The following is a 6,867-nucleotide window of genomic DNA, read 5'->3' on the forward strand; positions in this document are numbered from 1 at the left end:
TTTTTTGTTCTAGAGAAATTTTTAATTATTTTCAGTGCTGCTTAATATTTTTGTGGAAAACATGATACATTTTTTCAGGATCCTTTTATGAGTATAAACTAAAAAAAAACAGCATTTACTTCACAAAGAAAGCTTTGGTAACAAAATAAATGTCTTTACTGTCACTTTTGATCAATTTAATGCGTCCTTGGTGAATAAACATATTATTTAAAACAAATACTGACCCCAACCCCAAAAATAAATATCAATAATTTTGTATTTTTAAGAGTATCTTTCAGGGTAAAATGGCTTATTATTTTAAAGAGTCCTTATCTCAAATTCACTGCTCAATAGGTGTGAAAATCCTTCTATAGTTTATGTATATTTTTAAAAAACACATGTATGGGTCAGTCATCCATACCTAAAAATGGTTATGTTAGAAGTTGAAATATTCAGTAATCTCATGTTAGTATGAATATGGTCCATTTTTGTGGTTACATTTTCAAAAAAATAAAAATATTAGATGTTGATCCTATAGTGTAATGCCCTACCCTACAGACTGACCACTGTAAGTCCATTACTGTAAATATATAGGCAAATATATATCTTTTTTTTTTTTGTATTTGCTGATGAACCAGTTATAGAAATATTTTCTGTGGTAGTAGAGCTTGTATAGAATCCAGAACATTCCTTTAATACTAATGAAGTTTGGACAAAGTCCTACAAAGTGTGTTTTTCTTCGGAGTGTGCTGTTTGAGGAAAACCTTGACACTAAATTATTAGACACTACAGTTTTATAAATTCTTAATAAATCAACAGAGCAAATTTCCAAGAACGCTCAGCACATTAAACACAGGAAATGAGTTCACAATCACATTCATATTTAATCGGAAGTTGTTTCTTCAGGGTAAGAGCTAATTAAATCTAGTCAATGCAGTTGCGATTCACGGTTTCTGAGTGACCCATTTACAGGGCGAGAGATGAATGCTCTCAGGGGGACGTGGAGGAGGACAGAGGACTCACTTCCTGTAATTTCTGATGAGATATATCCCTTGAGCTTGGACCTCAATACACCTCATTTTCACTCACCAGTGCCCTGTGAGGGGTCTTGTATTGCCCCCACTGATGATTTGACAAGGGTATCAGGGTCACTGAGCTCATTTAGCATGCTGAAAACAGAACTCATGCATGTCAGGAATTCACAATGCTTACTGACAGGTTTGAACGCACTAAATTCAGGTGCGTCTTTGCTGTGAGAGGTCAGTATGGGTTTGATTTATCTGGTCTGCGTGTGTTTGCATAAATATGTGCACCCACAAACCGATTATCATCACGTTCTGGTCTCAGATGGTTTGCTGACCTGTGGTGATTGGGCGATACAGTGCCCGAGGGCATAATAAGACCTTCATACATTTTCATACTGACTGTTGTTTGAGTGCAAATGGCTGTTTGTATGTTTTTGGTTGGGATGGTGAGGACTGAATGTCAGTTTGGTTTACATCCAACATTAAAATGCCTCTTAGAAACATTAGAATCAAAGGAACAACAAATACAATCCACATACTTGTTTTAGATTTACGCCTCCCCTATGACTGTGAAATGTGTGTCATTTTAAAGTGGAAATGGACATATTTTTGTCTGTATGAAGCTATGAAAGCCATCATACTCACAGACAACAGAGGATAGGATGATATGTGACAAGGCCAGGATATGAGCTTTTTTATTTAATTAATTTTTTTATTTTTTTGTTCTCATTAATGTAGGTCCTGCTGCAGGCTAACTGAAATCGCGAGTTCATTTTCACTTTGCTTCATGTGAGGTTAAATGTTGTTGTTGTTGGTGTAGGTTAATTTGGAGGGTAATTTAAATCTATTTTTTCTTGTCTACGAATTCTGCAACAAGACACATGACTCATCTTGGCAGAGTATTTTTCGCTCGAGTTTCATTTCTGCTGCCTCTACGAAATGGAAACGCTGAACTTCTTTACTCTCATGACAAAAAGATGTTAAACAGGCTGTTTTCTGAATTCATTTGACCACGATCTGAGCGCTGGCGAATGTGGGTGAAGTGAGCTCATATTTTCATATCTAGAGGTGCGAAATGTTTTACTCGATTTGGTTATTTCAGAGGTGTCGTTCAGACCTCTCCACAGTGCTTTAAATTACTTTAGGGAATTCAAATAGGCTTTTTTTATTATGTAAACGTTCAAATGCATTTCGTCTTTTACCCTTATTTGTATGTAAAACACTTTGGAGTAAACGCAGTGTATGATCACCTAAACTCTAAGTAGCAGTTGTTTTGCAGTGATTTGTCATGTTTCTCCATGTTCTGAATATTCTCTGTGGTGGGTTGTTGAACTAAATGCAGTTTCTCCAGTGTGCGTGGGTTAACCTGTTTGTTTTGTTGCTTTGTGAGGTGACGGGTTGTCATGTCGACCTGTAATCTGAGGAGCTGTTGAGATGGTCTGTTGTTTTTTATGATGTTGTGCCGTCATATAGTGATGTACTAGTGGTAGCTGATGGGCCTCTGACAGTCTTCAACATGCAGTGCCGATACTCCAGGCACATTTCAGCTTCTGACTCATAATTTCCATAAGAAAATCAATCAAAATCCACATTATCTCACTGCATAATTTCTAATCTAGACAGATAAGTCCTGGTTTTAGCCCTGAGCAGAAAATGCAATTTTAGTTCATGTTTTTTTCCACATTTGAAATATTGCCATGGAGGATTGTTTCACACTGAGGTAGATGAGCAGAGACACACGGTCGGCCCAGGGGAACTCACACTGTCCCATGAGATTACACTGCACCCATCCACACAGCGAAAGCTGTTATACCCTCTAGCGTACTGTTGTTGACCACGCACTGAATCAGCCTCTGTTGTTACACTTTGAAAAACAGGTAACTGTTATCCCACGTTTTATTCTGTGAAGAACTATGGGACTATAGAATTGATGTTGTATGAGCACTGTAGACATGAACCTGTGTGAGTTGGGACATTTAATCATAACTAGGCTATTGATGGCTATTGATTGAAGCTTTGTGTAAAATGTCTTAAAGGGATAGTTCACCACCCAAAAAAATGGAATTCTGGCATCATTTTACTCCCCCTCACATCATCTGTATGACTGACAAAAGAATTCTTACAGATTTGGAATGATATGAGGGTGAGTAATGATGACAGGATTTTAATTTTTGAGTGAACTATCTCCTTAAAGGTGCTGTAAGTGCTCGCCTTTCACTATTTTGCTCAATTTCAGCCACAACTTCTTCTTATAAATATCCACAGTTCAAAGACATGAATGACTGACAGATAGTGTTTCTGATTTGGATAAAACTGCGCTGTCACAGAGACAGGTTTGATTTCTCAGGACACCAGTTTCAGTGATATCTGTCAGATTCGACGTTACATTTATGTGTAATATTCCCAGATTCCCAACTGCTTACAGCACCTTTAATAATGTCGTCAGGATGAAGAGTAGTTAGAAAGCAATATATTAACTGCACAGAATATCAGTGAAATCTCTGGCACCGATTAAATCCCCCATTGTGTTTTGGAGTGGTGTTTGGGTGAGTAACAGCATTTTCACATAGGTGTTCTTTGTATGTTAAGGTTGACATGGTCTGGATTTAAATCTGAATTGTGTTGAGCCGTGTTGACACACAATTGGGAGTCCAGTTCAGTAGTTCAGTGCCTATATATGTGAGGTAGTGCATCTACTGCGATTTCTGTAATAAACTCTTTGAACATTTATATGTGATCCTGTGTGGTTCAATGTGTCTTTCTTAAACTTTAACATAAGAATGCAGCACAGCGAAATGAACTAATGCGTATCTCAAGTTTCTGAAATGCAAACTTGTTTATATGTTAAAATAATATGCTGTTAACAAGGGCTCGTAAAAATCACATCATGTGTGAGAAGCTGAAAAGCTGCGAGATGCATCGCAATGTGCAACAAGATAGGCTAGTTGATAATACAGCGCTTGTTTACATAATTACAAGAAAAATGGAAAAATGGAAGCCCGTTTCCGCCACTGAATAAAAATCATTAAAAAAGGTTATTGCGACTTTTTATCTCACAATTATGACTTTTTTTCTCAGAATTGTGTGATACAAACTCGCAATTCTATTTTTCTCAGAATTGTGAGATATAAACTTGCTAATTGGAATTCTTAAGTCAGAATTGCGATTTTATAACCACACAATTCTGATTTTATAACTCGCAATTGTGTGGTATAAAGTCACTACTGTGAGAAATAGTTGCAATTGCGAGAAAACTCAGAATTGCGAGATAAAAACTGGCAATTCTGACTTTTCTTAGAATTGTGAGTTTATATCTTGAAATTCTGACTTTTTTCTCAGAATTGTGAGATAGCTAGCTACTCACAACTGAACGTTATAAAGTCAGAACTGCAAGATATAAAGTCCAATTTTGAGGCGAAAAAAGACTGTTCTCAGAATTGCAGTTTTATATCTCACAATTCTGACTAACTCACAATTGCGAGTTAATATCTCAGAATTGCGAGTTAATATCTCAGAATTGCGAGTTTATATCTCAGAATTGCGAGTTTATATCAGAATTGCGAGTTTATATCTCAGAATTGTGAGTTTATATCTCAGAATTGTGAGTTTATATCTCAGAACTGCGAGTTTATATCTCAGAATTGTGAGTTAATATCTCAGAATTGCGAGTTAATATCTCAGAATTGCGAGTTAATAATCAGAATTGCGAGTTAATATAAGAATTGCGAGTTAATATCTCTGAATTGAGAGTTAATATCAGAATTGCGAGTTAATATCTCAGAATTGAGAGTTAATATCAGAATTGCGAGTTAATATCTCAGAATTGAGAGTTAATATCAGAATTGCGAGTTAATATCAGAATTGCGAGTTAATATCTCAGAATTGAGAGTTAATATCAGAATTGCGAGTTAATATCAGAATTGCGAGTTAATATTATCAGATTGAGAGTTAATATCAGAATTGCGAGTTAAATATCTCAGAATTGCGAGTTAATATCTCAGAATTGCGAGTTAATATCTCAGAATTGAGAGTTAATATCAGAATTGCGAGTTAATATCTCGGAATTGCGAGTTAATATCTCAGAACTGCGAGTTAATATCAGAATGTGAGTTAATATCTCTGAATTGCGAGTTAATATCTCAGAATTGCGAGTAATATCTCTGAATTGAGAGTTAATATCAGAATTGCGAGTTTAATATCTCAGAATGCGATTTAATATCTCTGAATTGCGAGTTAATATCAGAATTGCGAGTTAATATCTCAGAATTGTGAGTCAATATCTCAGAATTGCGAGTTTATATCTCTGAATTGCGAGTTAATATATCAGAATTGCGCGAGTTAATATCAGAATTGCGAGTTAATATCTCTGAATTGCGAGTTAATATCAGAATTGCGAGGTTAATATCTCAGAATTGAGAGTTAATATCAGAATTGCGAGTTAATATCTCAGTGAATTGCGAGTTAATATCTCAGAATTGCGAGTTATATATCTCAGAATTGAGAGTAATATCAGAAGTGCGAGTTAATATCTCAGAATTGCGAGTTAATATCTCAGCAATTGCGAGCTAATAATCAGAATTGCGAGTTAAATATCTCTGAATTGCGAGTTAATATCTCTGAATTGCGAGTTAATATCAGAATTGCGAGTTTATATCTCAGAATTGTGAGTTTATATCTCAGAACTGCGAGTTTATATCCTCTATTTATTTTTTATTCAGTGGTGGAAACGGACTACAGTGTGATTCGGAATGGCTCAAGTGAATTCTGTTGTTTTTTTTTTTTCTTTTTCTTGGCTGGTTTCCTGAACAAAGATAAACGAATAATCCCAAAAAATGTCACCTCCATTTATTTTGGATGAAGAACACAACCAGAACATCTTCAAATGTCACGTCTTGGCAAGACGGGGATTAAAGATGTCTAGTATCTTGCCTCGGCTGTTGGGGGTTGATTTACGACTTTACAGTCTGGCAGTTGTCTAAAATGACAGTTGTGATTTTGTGCTTTCCTGCACCTCTTATCTTGTAGTATATTAATAAAGACTTAATGCATTTATTTCAACAGGCTACACATAGGGCTTATTATTAGTGAAGGACGTGGCAAATACTCATCCATGTGATCAAAAACTTAAATTAACCATAAACAGTAAAGGACTAAATAAGCCTTGTACCTACTCAGCGTAAATCTGCTGTGCTGATACTCTAATCTAAACAGTAGCACTCTGATACTTATCCTAATTTCTGCGGTTGTAATATTCACCCCGCAGTGATGTGTCTCTGATGTATGTGTGTATGTGTGCTGCATGGATGATTATTACTTTATTCTGATATAAAGGAAGCGGGATGTAACCGTCAGAAATATTACTCTCAGGTTCCCTGCAGGTGTGTCTATTGGAGTGAGGGGGCGTGGTGGAGGTGGGATGAGAGACTAGAGGAAATATGTCATTTCACACGCTGCCTTTTCGTGGCAACTGGATCAGTGACATAATCTCAAGTCAGTATGCCAATGAATCACTCTCTCTCTTCCCTGAGGTCTCTTCTTACGACTTGCATAATGTTGACACCGCGGTCATGATTTGTCTCTGGATAACACTAATGCTGAGCTGTATCTGTAGGTACTTTCACGTTAGTAATCGCTTTAAATAAATATGTTAAATCCTCACAACAAGACAATTCTGACTTGACTACTCTCTAAAAGGGGACATCCGACTACAATTCTGAAAAAACGACGGCCTATATTTTGTGTGTATATCAATCAGTCAACATAAGAATTCCTTCATATAGGCTCAAAAGAAGATGAATCAAGCAGCCAATCCCACATGAACGGTGCCTTTGTAACACTGACCCAGGGCAAATCTCTTAGTACT

This window comes from Cyprinus carpio, unplaced genomic scaffold, assembly GCF_018340385.1.
Source record: "Cyprinus carpio isolate SPL01 unplaced genomic scaffold, ASM1834038v1 S000000893, whole genome shotgun sequence".
Classification (NCBI taxonomy): Eukaryota; Metazoa; Chordata; class Actinopteri; order Cypriniformes; family Cyprinidae; genus Cyprinus; species Cyprinus carpio.